The sequence below is a fragment of the Amborella trichopoda genome, chromosome 5 (genome assembly GCF_054954075.1).
Source record: "Amborella trichopoda isolate Santa Cruz 75 chromosome 5, AtrichopodaSantaCruz75HAP2 v2.0, whole genome shotgun sequence".
Classification (NCBI taxonomy): domain Eukaryota; kingdom Viridiplantae; phylum Streptophyta; class Magnoliopsida; order Amborellales; family Amborellaceae; genus Amborella; species Amborella trichopoda.
The window spans coordinates 36,587,050-36,612,361 of NC_142340.1; the positions used below are offsets into that span (position 1 = coordinate 36,587,050).

Here is a 25,312-nt window from a genome sequence, read left to right on the forward strand (position 1 = left end):
TATGTTGATGCAACGACTCCTTTAACTACCAGTGCCCCTTTACAGGGAACTAAGCCTTTTATTTCTCGTAGACACAACCAATGTTCCAAAAATTGGACCAATAGGAGAACTGACCTTCCAAAGTCCGGTTTGGACTCGAGAATATACATTTCAAACCAGCAAATCAGGGATTTTGCTCCATGAGAATCAAACTGAAAAAATTAACAATATAATAGGCCAGAACCGAGTCTTGATTATCGAGTTTCCTGATAAGCTCCCAAGAACCAGCGAGTGCAATTAACTCAAACCGATTCTTGGTTCCAACTTCCAAAAGGGAATCTTGTCGGTGGAGACTTCTTCCAATTCAGATTGATAATTTTCGATCAGGACCATGTTCTTTTAAGGGTGTGGTTTTTATAAAGTTGCAACCTTAAGCAATCCAATTAAGGCGCACTTCCAAATTTTATCATAACATGTAATTTTGGTATAAAAAATTCTTAGGATCATGAAAATCTATTTTTATATTTAAATATAAAATTTTAAACTCCAAAAATGTTTAAAATCAAGTATATCTATAAACATATGAAAATCTTTAAAACAGATGGTCTAGATAATGTATTGCAAGATGCACTATTTCTCGGACCCGAAATCTTTTTTATTTTTATTTTTATATTTATACATGTCCATGTCGAGATGATCAATTAGATGTTTTTTCAATATTAAAACAACCTTTTATGATGGATTCTTGAGGAGCATATGTAATTCTACATTTTAAGGTTGCATCTTTATATAAGCTTTTTTCTTTTTTTAAACACTATTCTTAATAAATACATCTTTCTTGAATCCTGTCTCGCATATGGGCAATTCTCTCTACGAAACTAGTCCTTTTATCTCTACATACTGTCTAAGGGTGACAACAGGGCCAGTCTTGGGACTGGCCCTGCTCTTGTCCCCATGGGGGTGGTCCAAGCCTAGCCCAAACCCTGTTAAGGTTGGGGCCGGGCCAGAAACAAATGAAAAAACATAAAAGAAAAAATACAGAAAGAGGGCAGGGCTAGGCCAAACCGAACCGACACGGACCCTATCCCACCCTATAGGCCACAATTTGTGCCCTAGACCTTACTTTTTTAGGCCCGGGCCACCCGGCCCATTGCCAGCCTTTACACTCTCATACTCTTTTCTTAAGTATTCCTTATTAAATGTATAAATATGTATAAATTGGTGGAAATTAGAGTATGCATTGCTTTTCTAACAATGCGACTTAGGCCCCACCACTCACACACATAGCAAATGATTATTGTAAGGTTTTTCTCCTCGTTATAGAACAATGATAGGACAAAGCCACCAATAATGACCCCTTTCTTTGCCTATGTTCACTCTCTTTTGACCCAACTAAGAATCAACCAAAGCATATTACTCTTTACATTTTTTAATTCTTTCAACACAACCAATAGCCATCTTTGGGAATTGAGGTAGCGTACATATAAGCATACTGTTCATATCTTGACTTGACTATGGAGATTAATTTAGATTGGTCCTCCATGTGTTTTTGCTGCAAGAAGAAATTGGTCTAGTTTGTCGAGAGAGAGAGAGTCTTACCTATACTATGTTCCCACGGGGGCATGGTTTATTTCTATTCTACTCCCTTGGTGAGATGACCTCACTTGGGGCGGGGTTTCTTCGTTTTGGAATTTTGGAAACCACCTATAAAGAAAAATATTTGAAATTTGAGCTTTTTATCTCAAATCCTATATTTTAAAAATTGGATGGTCTCTATTCAATCTTGAGACAATATTCTTTTTTCAAGTGCTTAGAGGGTACAATTAGAAACTGTTTTTATATTCCCAAAATTTGGGGCCCTAAAATTAATACTAGTTTGGGTTTACCTGAGGGAGTAAATTGACAGTATACTCTCGAGGGAGTAGAATATCTTTTATCTTATATTTAAACAATCAATTTTCTTTATGGGTCGAGCTTTCTATGCTTACTCTACAGCATAAAATTTATATACTTCCCCTTATCCAACCATCCATTCTGAATCGAGGGCTAAGATTGCCCCAACCACAATGTCACGTCTCTATATTATTTTATTTTTAAGTTTTTTTTATATAAACTGTATTGACATAAAATTTTGGACATCCAATCCTCTATTAAACTCCCACTAGCGAAAAATATTAAAAAAATAAAATGACCAAAATACCCCTGAAAGATTCAAGGGGTAGTTTGGTCATTATATTTTATCGAAATTTTTTTTTTAAAAATATTTATAGGCGCTCCCAATGAGAAGATGACACGTACAAAATTTCATACCCATACAATTTATATAAAAAAACTAAAAATAAAATACTTTGGGACGTCAGATCTAAGATCAAACGGTGAGTAGCTTTCTTGACCAAAATTGAACGACTGGATGGTAAGGGGGAAGCATAGAACTTCTATGTTGTAAGGGAAATATAGAAACCTTTCCCTTCTTATGTGGGTTTATTATGTAGGTTTAGGTGTATCTAGTGGAATATGTATACCACTAAATTCAGCTCTACCTAATCTATATGAAAAAATAGGTAGGGGCATGTCTTCCCCACTAAATTACCCAAAAGAAAAACCATTGTAGTTGCGACCAAAATTCCACTTCATCGGCCATCACACTACTAATTACCCAAAAAAAAAACCATTGTAATTGAGACCAAAATTCAGCTCTACCTAATCTATCTAAAAAAATAGGTAGAGGCATGTCTTCTCTACTAAATTACCCAAAAAAAAAACCATTGTAGTTGCGACCAAAATTCAGCTTCATCGGCCGTCACACTACTAACTGGTGCAAAGTATTGCTTCAAAATTTCCCCATTATGATCTCTTTTTTTTTTTTTTTTTTTTTTGAAAATCCCATTATCATGTCTTTTTTGGGTAATTTAGTGGGGAAGACATGCTCCTACCTATTGGTTCTTTTGGGGTAATTTAGTGGGGAAGACATGCCTCTACCTATATTTTCAGATAGATTAGGTAGAGCTGAATTTTGGTCGCAACTACAATGGTTTTTTTTGGGGGTAATTTAGTGGGGAAGACATGACCCTACCTATTTTTTTAGATAGATTAGGTGGTTAGCTTTTCTTGAAGGTGTCAGTGAGATTAGAAACTACAATGTGGTAACAAGGTATGGGGGTGCTACTACCACGACCCCCTTTTCTTGAAGCTAGTTATTGAATTTGCTCAAAAACTATATTCGATGGGGATTTACGGAATGTGACAAAATAGTGTAACAGATAAGTTATATAGTTTGAGATGATGTGGGTTATCCCAAAAAGAGTTGCTTGCAAAGGGTAAAACACTTGAAGCTTTAGAAGAACATATCAGGGTTTCCAAATTCATGCCAAAAAATAGGTCAGAATTTGTTAGAAAAGGAAATATTTTGTTGGAATACAACCGTTGAAATGTGATAAAGTGGGGCGATTGGATGCCTTTGTGGCGATTTAGTTTTGGATGCAGTTTCTATAGGGCATAGGGTCTGTGAAAACAAAAAAAAGCTGCACCTCAAATCCATGTTTAGAAAGCACAATAGAAATCTCCATGATGGATCTAAATCAATTTCCAACACCGATAATAAATTTGAAACTCAAAAAATGCTATAGATCTTGTGGATCTATGGACATTGAATTTTAGGGTGAAATAGACGGTCTAGATAATTTGTTACAATATACGTGATTTTTAGGGATTAAAAACTTATTTTTTTTTCACAACTAATATATTCAAGCCGAGCTGGTCGATGTAATGATTTTTCAATACTTGAATTGTAGTTTTTGATGAATTATGAGGGGAGGCTTTACTTATTTTGATAGAGCTGTGGCCCTATCAAAACATGTTCCTTTAATTTTACATGTTTATGTCACATGCCACCTAGGCTGCTAAAAACAAAGGAAGCACGAATGAATCTAAGAGTTGCTTTCAAAGGGTTAAACATTTGAAGCTTTAGAAGAACATATCAATGTTTTCAAATTCATGCCAAAAAAATAGGTCCGAATTAGTTAGAAAAGGAAATTTTTTGGTGGATTAGAACCGTTGAAATGTGATAAAGTGGGGTCATTGGATGCCTTTGTGGCCATTTACTTTTTGCATGTTTATGTCTCACATGCCACCTAGGCCGCTAAAAACAAGGAAGCATGAATGAATCAAAGGGTGCACATAAGAAGTAGGAGATGTCTGATATGTGAAATTGCTGTCATCATTCACCAAAACGACAGGCAATCATGTGTCACATATTAATAGTTGTATATATAAAGGATAATCTAAACTTTACGATATAAAGAGTTGTGAAAGATAGATTTATTAATTTTATAATTTATTTTTTTTAAGAAAGTTAATTTTTGTGATATCTTCATCATTAAGTAATGCTAAGTTTGTAAATGTTACTACATGATAAGGGGTACTTTGATCATCTCTATAAAGGGTAAAGTTGAAATTTTTACTAAAAGAAAATGACACTCTAAGAATAAAATTTCAAGACCCTAACTTCCAAAATATCATTGTACTTATGTAAAAATTTCAAATTGGCCGTTGCATAATAGTTAAGTTATCTATTACAATAATTTTTTAAACAAAAAATAATCATCTTTTTGATATATACATCCATCACAACCCCTTAACCTTTGTATTTTGAGGGTTGTTAACTCTAGACATCTTCTTGATTATTGTCACAGTTTGATATTCCCATACCCTTAAGAAAACTAAGTCATCAGTACAAAACATTTCATTCTCATATATACCAAAGAATCCATTCGGGATAGCTGCGTTCTATATGTCCCCGATGGATGGTGGGAATGAGACTCGGGGTTCTTCGTTGGGACAATCGGTTGTGAGCACGGGGAGTGACAACAAGTCTCATTTTGCATTTCCCAATCATCCTTGAGTATCTGTGGGCCGAGGCCGACCTGAAGCGTGCGGTGGTGGTGGAATTGGAAAACGAACTTACAATCTTGATCGAGCATCTTTCTTTCGAGACGATGCAATTGAATATATATATATATATATATATATATATATATATGAGACCCTCCCACACCCATGTGTGTAGGACCTCAAATGATTACAATTAAATTTGGCATAGATCTCTAGAAAAGTCAAGTCCCACACTCATGTGATAACTTTTCTAAAGAGGGTTTCATAGGATCATTACTTTTATATATATATATATATTTGGAATCTTTAAGTGTTAGATTTGGATGGTCCGCGTGGACCTCTATGGAATTAGATTGCTTGTTATAGGTAGACGAATGGGGGAAACTATTCTTAATAGAATTTTCTTATTTGAAAATTTATTTAATTTTAATAAGGATATTAATTGGGTCAACATCCAATTAGATTTGGATAAACGAGGGAATCAAGGAAGTAGAAACATCTATGTTTTAGAGAGAGTGAAGTTGCATGTAACTCCTCCAAGGCTTTCCTATCTTTTATCTAGGTAAGAAGTTCTAATAGGCCCATGTCCCTCTCTCATTCCTCTCCCAAGAAACTTTAGCAACAAATCTCTTTCCCAACTGTTGCGGTGATTTTAAGCTAAAATGTGCAAAAAATACAGAATAAACTCCAAAGTACTTTAAGAACCACTACGTCAAGGTATATCTGAGAATAGAGCTTTACTTTATATAGGGGATTGAACAGTTCCAAAGTATCTGTGGCGCCTTGTTAATCACATTCACTGTCTCATACAACAAGAATGTGAAATATTTATGTTTAATCAATCAGAGATGAATTCGTCGAGCGAAGAAATATGGAAGGGCTAACAAGTAAGTCTTGATATAACAGCTACTTATATGAATTTGTTCATACACATTTACAATGACAAATAAGTATTTAAATGTGCATTCTATCTCTCAGTAACTCTATTTCTTCCGCATATCTTTTGCATTGTATTTTGATATATTTGATTGAGCTTTATATAGTCGTCGAATACTTCGATTAGTGGTTCTCAATCATATCCAGTGGTTGCGATATAGTATGTGTAATGGCCCTGGTGTCTAGCTCATATGATGACACGTGCTTCTGCACGATTGTATGTGGGTTATGGAGTCTTCATCTTCTTTTAAACATGTGTTATGTCATCTTCATTTGGCATATCATTTTAGAAAGATGTAGTGTCTTCCGTCAAGAGTAACTTGGATGAAAAGTTTTTATCCTTTCAACAAGTTTAGTGTATGTAATAGTAAAGAGCTTCATCTCATAGTAGTTTTATGTAAAACATAGCTCAAAAACTCTATGTATTGAGTGAATTATGAGCTTTTTATGTGGCTAAAACCAATGGTTTAAAAACCGGATCGGTGACCCGGATCGGGCTTTTCAAAAACCGATCTGGATCGGCGAATCGGCGATCCGGATCGAAATCGGGTGAATCGGTCAGAATAAAGCTTCAAAAAAAGTCCGAAAAAATTATTAAAATTCATTATAAATATTGTTTTTTAGGAATTCAATAAAAAATGAGGGTACTCCATTAAGAATTTTCATGTTTTTGAATGAATATGCGAATATTGATATGTTCTTCCCCTGCATGAACCGCCATTCAACATTTAATTTACATCACACAAAAGGATAAACATAGAATTATCATGGAATAAGTATATCAACATACATGGACTACAATAAAGCATAAAATTAGTAAAATACGATCTAAATTAAGATGTAAAAAGTTTAAATTAACCTGACAGTTCAAAAAGAAAAATAATCACCATATGTAGTGATAATATGTTGCGGTAGTTCATGTAGTCATATTCGTTGTTATTTGTTATTGCAAAAGGACAATAATATTTTCGTACATATCAATTACAAACATTTAGAATAATACAAAATGCAAGCTCCAAACATGGCTACAACTCAATTATCAAGAACATACATTTTTTGCATTAAAAAATTAATAATAAAAACAATTCTTCAAAGAGCCGGCTAACATCAGTCATTCCAACTAAAAAATCCATGAACAACAGATAAAAAAAATACAGTTTTGTATTGAAAATATAATAACATGCATTTTTTTGCATAAATAATCCATCAACATACAATTTTTTCAACAAAAACTTTAACAATAAAAATTTAAAATATGGTTTAATACCTCATGATAATTAAAACCTTGTCACGATTTTCACATCTTTTCGGAAAATCATCATTTTTCAAAAAATTCGATCATGAAAAAAAAAAAAAAAAATTTACAGCAAACTCGAACAAAAAAAATTTAAAATTGGGTTTAAATGTTTAATACATCATGATAATCAATACTTTATCACGATTTTCACATCTTTTCGAAAAATCATCATTTTTCAAAAAATTCGATCATGGATAAAAAAGAAATAAAAAAAAAAAAGTACAGCAAATTTTCAAAAAATTCGATCATGGATTAAAAAAAAAATTTAACAAATTTTCAAAAAGTTCGATCATGGATTAAAAAAAAAAAATCATAAATTTTCTAAAAAATCGATCATGGATTACAAAAAATTCGATCATGGATTACAAAAAATTCGATCATGGATTACAAAAAATTCAATCATGGATTACAAAAAATTCGATCATGGATTACAAAAAATTCGATCATGGATTACATAAAATTCGATCATGGATTACAAAAAAAAAAAAAAAACATAAAAAAACATAAAATTCGATCGTGGATTACAAGAACAGAAAAAAACAATTCGATCATGGATTACAAAAAATTCAATCATGGGTTACAAAAAAAAAAAAAAACAAAAAATTCGATCATGGATTACAAGTAAAAAAAACAAACATTTCGATCATGGATTACAAAAAAGTCGATCATGGATTACAGCAAATTCTATTATGGATTACAAAAAATTCGATCATGGATTACATAAAATTCGATCATGGATTACAAAAAAAAAAAAAAACAAAAAATTCGATCGTGGATTACAAAAAAAGAAAAAAAGATTTACATCATGGATAACAAAAAATTCAATCATAGATTACAAAAAACTCTATCATGGGTTACATAAAAAACAAAAAACAAAAAATTCGATCATGGATTACAAAAAAAAACAAACATTTCGATCATGGATTACAAAACATTCGATCATGGATTACAAAAAATTCTATCATGGGTTACAAAAATAAAAAATAAAAAATAAAATTCGATCATGGATTACAAGAAAAAAAAACAAACATTTCGATCATGGATTACAAAAAATTCGATCATGGATTACAAAAAATTCTATCATGGGCTACAATAAAAAAAAAAAAAAAAAAAAAAAAAAAAATGTTCTTCACAGAGTTCGTTTTACATAAGCGATTTTAACTGTAAAATTCACCTCTAAGTGAATAAATTACATCCAATTGAGTATATTTTCTGATAAACAACAATATAAGGAATCAAAAACCTAAATTTCTAACACATTATTTCTAATATATCATGAAAACAAAATCAAAAGGCGGACAAAAAAAAAAAAAACAGCGGAATTTGGTTCCGCAGACATCTCACTGTTTATATCAAATTTCTTGCTGTAATTGACTAGATTACGTAAAATTGAAAATTTTAAATTATACTAGACACAATAAAGATTAAAAACCCTAATTATTGAACTCATTTTATTCAAAATATGCCGTGAAATAAATCAAATGGCGGAAAAAAAAAAAAACCCAAAGTTCTTACCTGTTTTTTTGAACCGAAGCCTTCAATCTCCAAAAAACTCAGTTTTTCTCAACGATTATCACAAATTAGTAACAAAAGGTTTTGATTCACAGCTTTAAGATCAAAATGCCTACAAATTTTGAAAGATTCATGCCCTATTTGGCATGAAATTTCAGAAAAGGCGGAAACCCTAAACCCTGAAATTTTTGTGATCCAAAAACAACCAATTTTTCCACCATTTAATTCTTGAAAAAGCTGAATAAAGCTGTTTACAGCCTGAAAATCAGATCACATGCCAAAAAAAACAAAAAAAATGATCAAAAAATGACAAATTTGAAAGAATCCGTGAAGAACACTGTGCAACCCGTGTTCTTCACGGACTCGCCGATTCCGCACAGTGAATCGGCGAGTCACTGTGCGGAATCGTCCGGTTCTCTCTAGAACCGGACGATTCCCGATTCTTGAAACGATCCGGTCCATTTTCGTGAAATCCGAGTCGAACCGGGCGAGTCCGGTTCGACTCGGCGATTTTTTAAACGCTGGCTAAAACCATTAGTTATAGTAAGGTTAAAAAATCCGATACAAATAGGCACCGTTTGCAACGCTCATCGACTGATTGATCGTGGCTCAACATATATTCACATAAATCTTCTTAAGTCATGAACCCAATCCATATGGCGTTTTCGCCTTCTCTATTATCTTGAAAGGTGAGTTGAAAATCTTAACAAATAGACCTGAAAATTTATGGGAAACCTTCCTTGCCATTCCATATTGAAGCAAAAACGTGCAGCTCAGCGAGAATCCTAAGGGACATAGAACTATAAAAAGACAACCAAACTCAGAATTCCACAATTTTCAAAAGTTTAAAAATTGCGAAAGCCTAAGATTTAGTAGGATCACTAGAAATCCAATTCGGAGTCCGGACATCCATTGTGAAAAATATCCTAAGAAAAACTTAGGTCTACATACCTAGTGGTGACGATGCAAAACGTGGATGAGTGGGATGATGCGGTGTCCTGTGTTATACCTCAAAAAAAAAACGAAAAGAAAAGAAGAAAGGCATGACACTGAGAAATTGGGAAATTGTCTACATGTGTCTATGTTTTTGCCACCTATGTGTTCTTTGAATAAAAAGGTGCACCAAAGAGGGGCAACCTTAGATATCCTATTTTGAAATTGATGAATTTTCTCGAGTTCTTGAGCTCTAGGGACAATGATAACCTAGTAGACTCTAGTCACCTTTCCATACCTAAAATTCAATCATGTTGGCATATCCAACTTTAAATTAGTCATCCTACATAGCCCTAAGCCTAATAGAAATAGGAAATCAACATGGATACCTATCCCCTTAATTTAGAACCGACACGCAAATTTTCTAGCCCTCTAGAACCCTTGAAAGTCATTTAAATTGAGCCAGTTTTAATTCTAAATTGTAGCAGAGGCTAAAAGCTTTCCAATGGTTAAAGAATCACCTCAATCCAACTTACAGTTTGAAAGATATGGTACGAACAAGATTGTTTGGCCGAAATTCCATGCAGGTCCAGACGCATGGAGGGCGACATTTATGCCAGAAGCCCTAAAATGCCGCGAGATGTAAAACTAGACAAAATATGACCACAATTTTGAGATAAATACAATTAATAAACTTTAAAGACTTGTGTAAACTGATTTTTGAAGCCTATAAAAGCAGTTTAATTTGGGTCATTCATACCTACTTCCAATTTTATAGAAAACCTTAGAAATCTTAGAATCCTAATTTTTTAGAAATTTAAGCCCTATCCTCCTAATCCCTAATTCTAGAAGAAAAAACCTAGCTAAGGCTATCTTAACCCTAGCCCTAAACCTAGCTAAGGCTATCTCAACTTTTCCATTTTTAGAGTTTAAATTCAGTTAATTTGAATGATACGAACAAAAGGCAAAAGGTGTACATGAACTGCAGTCATGATACCGGTAACAACTTTGTGTTCAGGTGTCTCGGGCCAATTGGCTCGGGTTGGTAAATTTTTTTTCTTTTTATATTTAATTTTAGTTATTTCAGTTAATTTTGATTTTGCAATAGTTTTTTTTATTTATTTTTGGCAAGAAGATTAGTCCGACATTGCTGATGATCTAAAGGAAAATTGGCCCATTCGGGCTGATAAGCCTTTGGATCGTAATTTGACCTTCTCCTGCAAATCTCAATCGTAATTTTTAATTAATTAGTTTTTTAACGACCGGTCCAAGGGATTTCAGCATTGAAATCTTCTTGATTCGCACTATAGACACCTGTTTTGGGGCAGATTTCCTAAACCTTATGATGTCCAAGTAATCTGCCTTATTCCAGCCCTAACTTTGACCTAGCATGAGCCCTTCAGAGCTCATAATAATCTCAATGAACTCAAAGTCATTTATTTGAACCTTAAAACCAATGTTTGAAAGATTGATGATTGGGATTAAAATTGCCCGATCCGGATCGAAAATCGTAAAAATCGGGAATCTGGCATGCCCCCACTAGAATAAGGTGGTTCGTGCTGGTCCATACCGATTCCTTGTCAGGAACCCGGCCCATTGGTGCGGGGAACCACCTTGTTTCGAATTTATAAGTTTGTATTAATTAAGCCCTTTATCTTTTACTTGAAAGAGGGGCACTGCCCAGTAGTCCATGTGGAATCCACCTTCACCTGAGCACACACGCGCAGTCCGATGTGGGACTAAAGCATGTCACAGTCATCGCAACTTGAGACATTGTTATTGGACCTTCAACTTTAACTCTTATTTTTGGATGCCTCTTCCTATTTCTCTCTATAATATGTTTATAGAAAAATTGAATTTGAATACATCTTCCTTTTTCTTAAAAAGCTTTATTCATGAATTTCTATAGTAGGATAGAGCACATTTTGAGCGTGATATTTTAGGAAAATTAGACAAAAATTATTTTATAAGAGTTTCTAAAAGCCAGGGTATTTAGAGAGAGAGAGAGAGAGGAAGGGGGATGAATTCCACTTCATTTAATTTTATGAGTGGGAGAAAACAGAAGTTTTATTACTCCACGGACGCACAGGTCCCATTTAAAAAAAATCTGAGCGAGAGAGAGAGAGAGAGAGAGAGAGAGAAGAAGGGTAGATGGAGAAAGCCTTGAAAGAGCCAACATGTTCACCAAATTAATAAAATTGATCCTAACAAGAAAGTTGAGCCACCATGTTCACTCAAGCAATTCGAATCCAAGCATGCTGAAATAAAATTGAGCCCAACATGAAGAACATGAAGCTTAGAGTGGTGATGAAAAAAAAAAAAAAATGAAAGATCTAGAAAAATGAAGCAAAAAGAAAATTTAACCAATTACTCTTGACAGGAAATCAAAATGATGCAAAAGAAAATTTAAAAAAATATAATATAGCCATGTAGCAAAAAGAGAGAGTTCCACAAACAAAAAAAAAAAAAATAGGAAAAGAAAAGAAGGGAAAAAAAGAGAAAATCCTTAGACTTATGCAACTTCATTATAATAAAAATACATCTAGAAATAAATAAGTTACCAGATAAAATATTTTTGAAGAAAGACGGAAATAAAATATGCGAAGGCAAGATCTCCTATTTTTACGAGCACAATTGATAATAGAGAATTTTAAAATATGAAAATAAAAAATTTGACTCCGATATATCCATTTAGTTACAATGAGTTGCATTTAAATTACATTTTGACTATGAAATGGATGTAGTTATTAGCAAACACTCGGGCATTAAATGGGTTCTCAATAGTTGTATATTTTAAATAAAAAAAATATGATGCAATACCCCCAATTTCTTTGAAAACATAAGAAAATATATTTTAAATTTTTTTTAGTGATTTTTAAAAATTTGTTTGCGGCCAAAATAAGCCGATTTGGTTGACACTCTGATGCGGATTGCTGATCCACCAATCCGACCTGATTTTTAGGGCATGTTTGATAACTGGAAGGTAAATGTTACCTGGAAATTGGAAGTTCCTCTTTGCTGAGAAGAAATAAACTACTGTGAGAAGTTTTGGGTTTTTGTGTTTGATAATCTATTGGAATGTTAAAGAAGTTATAGGTTTTTATGTTTGATAATCTCTTAGAATGTTAAGTAAGTTCTAAGTAACTGTGTTTAATAACATGTTGAAAGACTAGGAAGTTTTGGGTACCTATGTTGAATTAGCTGTAGAAGTAATTAGTAAGATGTGAAATATTAAAATTGAGACCTGAAGATTATTTATTTTTTATTAAGTTTTAGATTTTTTCTTTTTAGGATAAAATATCAATTGAAAGTAAAATATGTTGGATTGAGAGAGAGAGAGAGAGAGAGAGAGAGAGAGAGAGAGAGAGAGAGAGAGAGAAATTTTAATTGATGAGTGAGAGAAGTATCGTAGAGAGATATATATTTATACAACAATTGAATGAGATGCTGCATAATAAACTTCATTGCACCTCAAAATTCAAGTAGTCTCCAGACATTGTCAAGCACAACCTCAATTAAGTATTGTGTACTAGGTCACTAGTTTCCAAATCTACTGACTTAAAATATAAATCAGCATATTTTCTTGACTATTGTAGGTATACAATTTGTTGAGTTTTTTTACAATTATGAAGTGGAATAGGTGTTTAAATCTTATAAGTAGGTAGTCGATGCCTTTCTTCATAAACCGAATACAAACTATCTCTCTCACACACACACACGTATACAAACAAATGCACACTCATATCTTTCGGCAGTGATGGCAATCATGGATATGGTTTCTTGTATTCTTTTGAATTGTACTATTGTTTGCCCAATAGCTCGGCAAATTTCTACAGAAGCCTAATAATTTGTCAAATAGAAGTAAAGGAACCAACCACCACGAAATTACTTGGGTACGTAATCCAATAGTTTGCACACAACTTAGTGACATACATTCACCACTTATGCATCTATATCCTAACCTCTAAAAAATCTCATTCAATAATAACCTATAATAGCTTAAGTACAATGTACAAACACACATGCACAATTCATCCATCCATATACAAGCAGTAAAAAACCAGCCTATTATACAAAACACAACTTAGTGATATACATTGACTACTCATGTATGCACATCTCAACCTCAAAAATAAATCTCATTCAATAATAAACCAGCATAGGTGCTTGTCCAATAACGTTCCCAACATTAAAAAGAAAAAAGATAACAATTAGAACTTTAATGAAAGAAAATACTGGATGCCTAGGAAGACTTGAGATGCCGAAATGCCTTTAGGAAGATATCAACGCTTATTTCTTCCCCCCTTCCACATGGCTTAAATCCGAATCATCCGATGCTTCAATCCGAACCATTTGTCCCACATATCTTCTCCAATTCGTTGAAGTATACAGACAAAGACTTGCCTTTGTACTTCTTCACAAAATTAAACCCTTGTAAATGGAACACACGTATGTATTGAATTATGTGAACATTGCACTGGAACTTGCAAAACCACAAAGAAATAGACAACCAATGTGTTTTAACTCACCGCTGTACACCGATCCCATATGGTTGGGATGAGGCTAATCGAATGATTTGTGACCAGTACTAGTATATTGAATGTACGTCACTAAGTTGTGTTCAAGCTATTATAGGTTATTGTTGAATGGGATGGTTTCTTACTAGTTGTATATAGATGTATGAGTGGTGAATGTATGTCACTAAGTTGTGTTCATTTTATTGTATTTCTATGTATATTGAACCAAACTGGTTGAAATTCCTCTTCAGCTGTTCCAAGTCATAAAAGTTCCCTTAATTGCTTACTATGTATTGTTTCATATGGTTCCATGCACCTTTATTGAAGCCCACCCCCTCCCCCCTTTCTTGACGTCTTTCAACAAGAGACAATTGGGCCTCTTCTATAGGGTTCCACTAGCTCATATTATTATGATAATATTTGGCAGTTATAATAAAGCAACGTTCCTATCTTTAGTAGGTCAATTGTTATTAAGTTGATGCATGTCAACTAACATTTACAATTCATGGATCCATATATAAGCTTGTACAAAACCAGCCCATTCAACAATAAATTATAATAGTTTAAACATACATTACTGAAAATGCAATAAAATGAACACAACTTAGTGTCATACATTTACCACTTATACATCCATATACACGTAGTAAGAAACCATCCCATTCAACAATAACCTATAAAAGCTTGAACACAACTTAGTGACATACATTCAATACAATAGTACTGGTCATAAATCACTCTTGAGAAATACAACAAGGAAAGCAATGGTAGTGCATTATTACAAAACCTTAATTGTTCAAATGATAAAAAATTGTTATAAGCAACTATTTCAACATAAAAAATATGCCAAAAAACTTCTAGAGATTTAGGTGGGCCTCCCACAGCTGCGTCGCCATGGTGTTTCGTAGACTGATGTTGTCATTATGATCAGCTTGTCCCTGAGTGAATTGCAAGAAACCATCATCTCCTTCAATTACCAGTTAATTAGTTAATTCTCAACCCTCTGCAAACACAGCTCTCTTACGTTGGGAATTTTGCAGAAGCACCGATACAATAATTTGATCAAAAAATAATAAAGAAAAATAATTGGGGTGAAGAGGAAGCAATATTTAACTATTTCATAGAAATAATTTTGATAACAAACAAATGTTATGGTCGTTAGGAACCATAACCTTCTTTCTTACTTTCTTTTACATACAACAAAACCCCTAGATTCTAACTAAACTCCCTTTTTTTTTACACTCTCACACACACAAAATAGGAACCTACGCCCTATTTATAAGCCTTCAAGGGATGTTTGTTTTTTATCGTCGTATTATAAAGTTGAGATGGTCCTCTACAAAATACATGCAATTTTTTATGCGTGCTCTCTTTCGATTTGTCGAGTGATGCAAAAAGGAAGATGCTCCACGTATATTATGAAGGCGGTTTTCCACTGCCTTTTATTTAGGAGGTTTTAGAGGGAGAGAGAGAGACGGTTAAGAGAGAGTGAAGAGAAGGCAGTGAAGAGAGAGAGTGACAAATTAGGATTTTAACATTCCTCCTTAATTTGTCACTCTCATTATATTTCTGAACTAGATAAATTTATTTGTTGTAATTGTTTTCGTGAAAAATTCTACAAGCTGGTCTTTTGTGTTGATAAATTTTAGCTCGATTTCTCCTTTTTCAGTCAGCTCCCTGATGAAATGATGTCGTATTTCTATGTGCTTCGATCAGCTGTGAAATACTGGATTTTTCTTCATTGCAATGGCTGACGTGTTGTCTGATAAAGCTCTTCTGAGCCACACAACTTCACATGCTGCACCTGTTGCTGAGATGTATTTGGCTTCTGCAAGCCACAATATTTTGCTTTCTTGATGACCACGATATCACTTTTATACCTAGGCAGAATATATAGCCGAAAGTGCTTTTTTGATAATCAATAGAACCTGCCCGATCACTATCAGAAAATCTAACAAGATTAGTATTATTTTCAGAAATATATTTGGTACAGTGTTTTTTTGTTCCTTGGATATATCTTAAAATCCTTTTTGCTATTGCAAAATACAATTTGCTTGGTTCATTCATTAATCTGGAACAAATACTGACTGCATGCACAATATCTGGCCTTGTATTAGTCAGATAAATTAAAGATCCCACCAAGCTTCGATAAACCGATGCATCAATTTTTTCTTCACTATCATATTTTGACAATTTTTCATTCACTGCCATTGGAGTAGTCACTGGTTTGCAATTTGACATTCTAAATCTTTTCAAGAGATCTTCAACATATTTTATTGAGAGATAAATATTTATCCATCTGACTGCTTTACTTAAATTCCAAAAAAATATTTAATAATTCCCAAATCGGTCATTTCATATTCTTTCTTTATAGCTTTTTTAAATTTTTCCATCATTCTTCTGTCTGTACTAGTATAAATCAAATCATCTACATAAAGACATAGAATTGGGAAGGAATTTCTACTTCCCTTTTTAACATAAAGTGAAGGCTCACTTGGGCTCATTTCAAATCTATTTTTTTGAAAATATTTATCATTTTTGATGTTCCAGGCTCTTGGGGATTGTTTTAATCCATATAATAGATTTTTCAGTTTTTAAACTTTTTCTTCATTTCATTTTTCAATGAAACCCAATGGTTCAACATAAACATTTTCTTCAAGTTCCCTATTCAGGAAAGCAGATTTTACATCCAATTGAAAAACTGGAATTTTTAATTGGGCAGCCATGACCAAAACAGTGCGAATGGTTTCCATTCTAGCAACAGGGGCAAAAGTTTCATTAAAATCTATTCCAGGTTGTTGTGAATAACCTTTTGCCACTAGTCGAGCTTTATGCTTTTGAATGGACCCATCTTCATTATATTTGATTTTGTAAATCCATTTCAAACCAATTATTTCTTTTCCTCTTGAGTGATCTACTAATTCCTATGTATTATTTTTCTTTATAATAGACATTTCTTTAGTCCTAGCATTTAACCACATTTCTTCTTTAGCTGCTTCTTTAAAATTTCATGGTTCACTAGAAAAGAAAGCAACATTGCATGATTCATAAATATCTAAAAGAGACCTTACTTTTCTGGGAGGTGTCTCTGAATCTGAAGAACTTAAACTTGAACTTCTTGTCTTGGATTTGAAGGACTTGGATCTGGACTTCCATTTGAATCATCATTTTCTAAAATTCTTGTTTCTTTGCTAGAGTTTTCATTCTAGTTCCATTCACTTTTCTCATCAAAGATAACTGGAAATTACCAATTTATTTGTTTTTAAATGGTAAAGACGATAAGCTTTTGAAACTTCACTGTATCCAAGAAAGATATATTTTTCACCTTTTTCATCAAATTTTTCTTTGTCTTGAGAGGTACTTTTTCCATAAGCAATACATCCAAAAACTCTGAAATAATTTACTTTTGGTTTTCTCTTATACCATGCCTCAAAAGGTGTTTTATTTTGGAGGGATTTTGTAGGAGATCTACTCAAATATAAACAACGGTATAAACAGCTTCAACCCAAAATTTATTAGGAAGATTTTTACCTTTCAACATACTCTGAGCCATTTCGACTATTGTTCTGTTTCTTTTTTCTGCTACTTCATTTTGTTGTGGAGTATAGACTGTTATCAACTCTCTTCTGATTCCATTTTTTTTACAAAAAATCCAAAATTCCTTTGATGTAAATTCTCCTCCTTGATTTGTTCTCAAAGCTTTTAATGGAAAACCACTTTGTTTTTTTGCATCAACTTTAAACTGAGTAAAAACTGAAAATACTTTTGATTTTTGAGCTAAGAAATATACCCACATCATTCTGCTGTAATCATCAACAATTAATAGAAAATACCTTTTTTTTATTAAAGGTTTCTCTCTGAGTTGGTCCACAAGTATCAGCATGAACCAATTCTAATGGAGCTGTAGTTCTCCAAGATGATTATGAAAATGGTAATCTATGTAATTTTCCATAAATACAGCCTGCACATATTTTTCTTTCTTCATTTATTTGTGGTAGCCCAATTACCATACCTTCTGATTTATCAATTTCAAACTTTGAAAATTTAAATGCCCAAATCTTAAATGCCACAAGTAAGATTTATCAATATTTTTCGAACTCAATGCATAATTTTCACATAACGACATTACCATAGAAAAAACCTTATTTGGGGTCATTTTCACCTTGGCTATAATCTGTTTATTTATTTTATCAAAAATCACACATTCATCTCCATTGAAATTGACTGAATATCATCAATTGACAAATACTTAAAAGATTTTGAGTCAAGCCAGGAACATAAAGAACATCATAAATGAATTTAGGATTACCTCCTTTTGGTTTTACTGCCTTCTTTTTATTTGTCGAGTGATGCAAAAAGGAAGATGCTCCACGTATATTATGAAGGCGGTTTTCCACTGCTTTTTTCTTAGGAGGTTTTAAAGATAGAGAGGCTGTTAAGAGAGAGTGAAGAGAAGGTGATGAAGAGAGAGAGAGAGTGACAGATTAGGATTTTAACATCTTCTGCTATCAGTTCCTCATGTCATCATGATGTAGTTGTGTAATATTGCACATGCAACAACTCCATTAACCTGTGTTTGCAAAGGATATTGCATTTGATTCATGAGTATAAGAAATATGGCCTTCCATAACCTAGATTTCCTCTTCACCACATTTTTAAGCGTTGAATGCTGCTTGTTGAATAACTCCTTATGATCCTGAGGAGCCTGTGGGCCAGAAGTAAATTGGTTTAGATGGTAACAGATTCTTCAATATGGTCTTCGAAAACAACGCGTAGTAGGGTAGCCACCATCTATGAGGTAGTATTTTCTTGCTCAATGTTTGTGCAATGAGTATATTATATAGCCAAATATTACAAACCGAAGCAATAAAAAATAATGTAATGGAATTACTCTCAGGCACTGCAAGTGTACTGCGTTCATTACCAATTGCGTCACATATGAATCTAGAACCTGATGCAGATCCTTCCCAACCTACAAGTACACAATGGAAGCACATGTCGAAGCCAACTTCAGCCATAACATTTTGGATTAGAAAACATTTTCTGTTTCGAAAACAATTATGCAGTCAACTACAAACTTGAGAGGGGACATGAGTTTTGTTAATAACTCCGACACAATCATATTAAGACAAAAAGATCATACCAATATATTAGTTCTCACTGGGATGTGAGAACGGCAATGTGGATTCCTTGACAATCACATATCTTTAAATAAGGGTAAAAGCATAGTGTATCACCAGCAATGTGGGCTAGCATTTCATTGCTTGGTGGTTGAAGGAACAAGGGTTTCAATTCTAATATCCTTTTAAAACTCTATTAAAGAAGTAACTTATGATTTAGATCACCCTATTCTGCTGATCATGTGTGACGGTGCTTAAAAATATGGCTACTTAATCATCAACTATCAAATATCTTGTATTTGTAATGTTTGTCATCTTCTTTAACAAATTACATAGATCGATAAAATCATTTTTCTCCATTCGTAACTTGATGAGGCACTTATATGGGTGCTTTGTCAGCAGTATTTGACATAATTGACGTCAGTAAAAATTCAAGTATGAACACGCCCCCTCTTCATTTGGGTAGTGATATACCAATATGCAATGCAACATGTTGTATATGCAACACCTAATGTTTACCAACAACCGACGCCGCTGGGGATCCATAACTACAGATGACAAGGCTAACAATACTCATAATCTATAATCAAACTATTATATGAAAAAAGCCATCCACATCCATGAAGAAAATACAAATAAGATGGCATACAGAAAGTAAAAAGCTTCAACCATAAAGCAAACTCTATATCATGCAATCTATAATGTAATTGACTTCAATCATAAAACAAACTTTATAAGATGTAATCCATAAAGTAATTGACTTTAATTGTAAAGCAATCTGTATAAGATGCAATCCATAAAACAATTAAATTCAACCATAAAGCAATCTTTAAGATGTCACCTGTAAAGCAAAAAGATGTAATCCATAAAACAAAAGACTTCAACCATAAAGCAACATACAACTCCATTATAATACATTGATATTAAATAAATACATTTTAGGTCCTTGCCCAGGTTTAATACAATATAAAAAGTTCACTATCCAAAACCACAAAACAATTTTAAAACATAGACAATCAAAGATCTATAAGAGGTGTTTCATCGCCCAATCAAAGTAGCCCTTTACATCCTTTGATCCTCCAAGTTAGTAACATCTCCGCATTTACATAATCTTGGAAGATCGTTGTCACAATTAAAAGCACTTCATCACCAACTTCACCTTCTTTCCACATGGCTTCAACAATCTTAAAGGCATCACTCCTAGCCTTAGACAGACGATCCGTCACTGGAGTAATGATAAGAAGAGTATTGCTGTTAGGTCTGCTATCATACACCAGCATCTTAATGCTATGGGCCATCTCTATCATGGCTATAGTCATCATCTCGGCAATAGTGGGTTGCTTTGATTGATGATGTTTCCTGTCGGAGTAATGTAAGAATAATTGATATTGAGACTAATGTAAGAAACTCACCCTGTACATATTAACTATCATGGTTAGTGTGAGAGAAGGCGTAAAGGTGAGAGCTATTTATCTCAAAGAGGATTGTGGGAGAGAATCATGAATTGTGAGGACATCAGAGTTTTATCCCAAAGAGAACTAGGTGAGAGATTTTTGAGTAACTAAGAGCTTTGAACCAAGATAAAATAAGCCCTTCCGGCTTTCAGTTCCTTTGAAACCTTTCGGAAACCTTACAACTGTCTAGTAGGCCATAGTCACCTGAGTGACCTTTAAATAGACAATCCAAAACCATTCAAAATGACTAGAAAAAAACAATTAATAAGAATAAGTTTTTGTTTGAATGTCCGAAAATAGGGAAATGCTAAAAATCAGGACATACCCCCATTGAGTGTATCAACAAGGAAGATCCCAAAGAGGATACTAGTAAGCTTGTATGCTTCTTTGCCATGTCATTGAAGTGAGTATGTACAAAAGAAGGCTTTTATGATAATGAATAATCAAAGAATATAACATACAACTAAATGACATAGAGATTCAAAGCTAGTATCAATGTAAACTTCTTAGGTTTTAGCTTCTGCCATAAAATCAACAAAGAGAGTCATATTTGCTATGAATAAACAATAAGATAACAAATAGCAATATTAATTACCAATGCATATCTGATAGAACCATGACCAAGGGTGTTGTATGTCTTGGTTTTTTCAATAGAAAATATTCAGAAAGAAAGAAGGCATAATATAAACATAGAGATGATAAGCATATATAAATTGATTCTATTGGATTCTGTAATTACAATATTTTGGAAAAGTCAATTAAAAAAAAGAGAGTAATCAAGTGATCAACAAATAACAACAATATCAATCATATCAACAACTCTTTTATGAATATCAAGCCTATTAATATATCTAAGGGATTTTATTCAAAAGTTCCATCCTAATTTGTAGTATGAGACATGAAAATTGGAATGCGTTTTTTTATTTCAAGAACAACCTCCAAATAGCAGAAGTAATGAATCTATAATGTGCTCACTTTATATCTCCATTTTGAAATACATAAAATTAAGATAATTAGTTCCATTAATTTTCACATGCCGAGATTACCAATTGAACATACAGTGGTCAAAAGGGAATGAGTTTAGGGGTATATGAGAGCTACAAAAGTTTATCAACCCAAGAAAATAATTAATGAACCAAATGTATATTTCCAAGGGTATAACACAAATTGCATCATATGGAATGATTACAAGTGTACTACACATTAAAACATGATAGCTAATTTCTATACAATAACTGCAAAGTACGATCATTCCATAGGAAATAGCTTGCATAATGACAAAAAATTAGATTTTTTTTTTGCTTAGTAACCAAATAACTTGCGGTTAGAATTATAATTTTTAGGAACTAGAATTAGAATAGTTTGAAATTTTTTGACAATGAAATATTGTTAAATCCCAATTGAAAATATTCTCTCTGTAAATTACAAAAATAGAGCTACATCATTAGGAGAGAATAATCAAATAGAATGAGCATATGGTGGAGGGAGAAATGAAAAGACTCACACCATAAATCCTAGTGAAAAATAATATGAAAAAAATAGGCCTTTTATTGGTTCAATAATCTCATATCTGGTGCATCGTGATCTTTATACCAAGCACAAACTTGCAGTTAGATGATTCCAACCCTGCAAAATTGATAACATGGTCGTGAGTGTTGGTTTCTCCTAGCACAAAGGGATGATAAAAAATGGGGGAGAAATTTCTTACCTCCAACTCGCTATTGGTCTTGCAACCAATATTGTTTTTGTGCTTTTGATGAGAGAGATAAAGAGAGAAGAGAGGAGAGAGAGAGAGAGAGAGAGAGAGAGAGAGAGAGAGAGAGAGTAGAGAAATGTATGGTATGTGGCTAGGGCTTCTTGCAACAATGGTGCTCGAAAAGGATGGTACGTGGCTAGAGTTTTTCAACACGAGCCTTTTTCATCGGGATGGTAAGCTTTTTTCATCGGGACAAAGTTCCCCTTTCATCCGCTCGAAACTCTTTTTTTTTTTAACTTCTATAGAATTTGACATAATTTTTTTAAAGCTTAAAAGTGAGAACTTCTACAGTACTAAAGAAGTTCCTATAATAAATTTACCTTGTTTTATCAAACAGAAAACTCAGTAACATGTAAGTTCCAACTTCTGGGAGGCAACTTCATGTGATCGAACACGCCCTTAGGGTGGTCAATTTGGGGCACCGATCCACTTTTTTAAACCTCACTTAAAATTAAAACTAGGCCTTCATCGTGGTCGAACCCTAAATCACTGTGGTCCACCCCAACTTGGAGGCCTCTCTAACTATGCAAGAACGCAGAAATCGAGTGTCACAAGTCAACTCTTTGAAAAACAACATGAATAATCCCCTTGCATTAACTACTCAAACTTATGCCACCAACTCCTTGTGTCGGGCAGACAGTAGACCCACTCACTTTTCCTTTTATTTTCTTATATTATTCATCTTGCTTTATTTGTTGAAATTCATTGTTTTATTTCCATATTCTTTCCAGCATTTCTTTTATTTTCCCTAGAATTTTCTTAATTTCCTTCTATCTGGTTTTAAGGCGAATCTTAGCCGGTGTGGCTGATGGACCACCAAGGAGCAGACCATGTGGTAAAACTTTCTTTTGTGGTTCATAATTTGATAGAAACCTTTATCTACCTTCGATTGCTGAAATTTAGACATGAAATAAGGTGCAGATTGCGTTTCTCCACTGGAATTTCACATATAAACTCCTTCAAGCTTTCTTTGCTTAAGCTGAGTCCTCTATGAGGCATTATATTTTAAAACTCACATGGCTACAAATCTTCTCGTCTTGTGCACTAAATTCTTTGGAAAAGGGTTCTCTCCGCCCATCTTGGGCTCGCTGTGAACTTGAGATTGACACCCAAAGCTAGTTCAATCTTCATGTAACTTTCCAAATAGCCTAAGAGTTTTTATAAAGTGTTTTTCATGAGATTTCAGTACTTTGGACCTAACTTGAGCCTATTGTTAAGGTGACTGCGAGAGCCTATGCATGCACCTAGCCCTCATGGTAAAACTGACAAGTACCTTGTTTTGGAATTTAATTAAGCTAACTTTGTTATATGCCTTTCTCTTGTTCTTTCATAGGCTTTGATTATTTCAAAAGAGGCCTTATTAGAATTTAATAAGTTCACATGCTGGGCTTTTTATGGGATGCTTTGCCAATCTAGCCTGTAGATCTAAGGTTCGACACGGCAACCCCCTTGTCTTCATCACTTCCTTATTTTACACCCTACTACAAACTATTTCCTAGCTTATTTACTTCCATCCTTAACTTTTTGTCAATATATATGTGTGTGTGTACCATATGAATTCCTATACATTATATATAGAAAGAGATATGAAAACCAAAATTAATAATATTTTTTTGGTGATAATATTAAAATACACCATAATTACCTTTTGTCTTTTGGTGATAATATTAATGATATTTTTTCAATGATAAAAATACCTGTACTCATTAACCTAGAATAATTAAAGGGGCAACTATAGTAATCTTAATTGTTCACACCCTTGTCTATAGGGTATGGTTTGTATAGGGCTGAGACTCTCAATAATCAATGTAAAGCACACCTTCAAATAATGTTGAAAGATATTTCGATATTGGGAATCTTTATGATGGCCAGAAAATTTATTTTCATCTCTAATTATAAAATTTAAAAACAAAAGTCGTGTAGATCAAGCATATCTAGGAACACTTGAAAATCTTGAATATTAACAGTCCCAAAATGCATTACAAGATGCACTATTTCTAATACTTGAAATCATGTTTTTCTCATGTCTATATATCTTGAGTTTGAGATAATCAATTTGAGGATTCTTGGGCTTCAAATGAACCTCTTTTAGTGGATTTTTGACGTGCGCCCTAAATTGATTGTTTAGAGCCTCGACCTTATATAAACGTTTTCCTTTTCTAAATATAATATATACTTACTGAGGTAGTGATGATCAATTAAAACAACTTCTTTTAGTGGATTTTTGAGGTGAGCCCTAAATTATTTGTTTAGAGCCTGTGCCAAATATGCAGCCCGAACTCCTTAATGTCTAAGTATTCATCCTTGATACTGAGCCCAAATGTATTCCCTCTTTCATTGAACTAGAGTGATTTCCAATATATACTTGTGATAGCGCTAGCTTTTGGCTCAAGTCCTACAACTACGTTCTCACACTTGCATGTTGGACTGGGAGCTAGTCAAGGTCCATCTGTGACTAACATTTTGAGAGGTAATCCAAATGTGTCATCCATGAGACACCCCATGCGGGGCTATAGCTTGATGATTTTGCATGCATGGTCCCAAGGCTATGACTTCGCTCATGAACATGTTTTGAAAAATCTTTCCTTCTCAATGACATGAAAGACTGACCTTTAAGAAAATAGTTCCCTTATGTTTTTGAACATCGATCTTAACATCAGACTATTCCTTTAATAGCTTTTATTTCTTTCCTTGAACAATATCTTTCTCAATATGGGGAAAGATCAAAGGAAGGGAATGTGTGGTTTTAGGTAACTAGTGTCTTTTTTCAGGTGGGATTCTCTTCTCTTCTTCTGGTATTTTTTCTTCCTGTAGATTTTGTGTTTTTCTCTTGTCTTAGATATAAGGCTAGAGGCAGCAGATCTGGGCTTCTTGTCTCAGATCGTAGGACTACGCTTTAGATCTGGTTGCCTTTTTTA

The 25,312-nt window shown here is 33.4% G+C and overlaps 1 long non-coding RNA gene across 1 annotated transcript; it reads right to left on the reverse strand.

The window, feature by feature from the left end:
* Nucleotides 1-20,078: 20,078 nt before the first annotated feature.
* Nucleotides 20,079-22,270, reverse strand: LOC148782073 (uncharacterized). Its single transcript, XR_016056167.1, has 2 exons — nucleotides 22,143-22,270; nucleotides 20,079-20,543 (listed from the first exon to the last, which is right to left on the reverse strand). It is a non-coding gene; the product is annotated as an uncharacterized LOC148782073 (long non-coding RNA).
* Nucleotides 22,271-25,312: the final 3,042 nt, after the last annotated feature.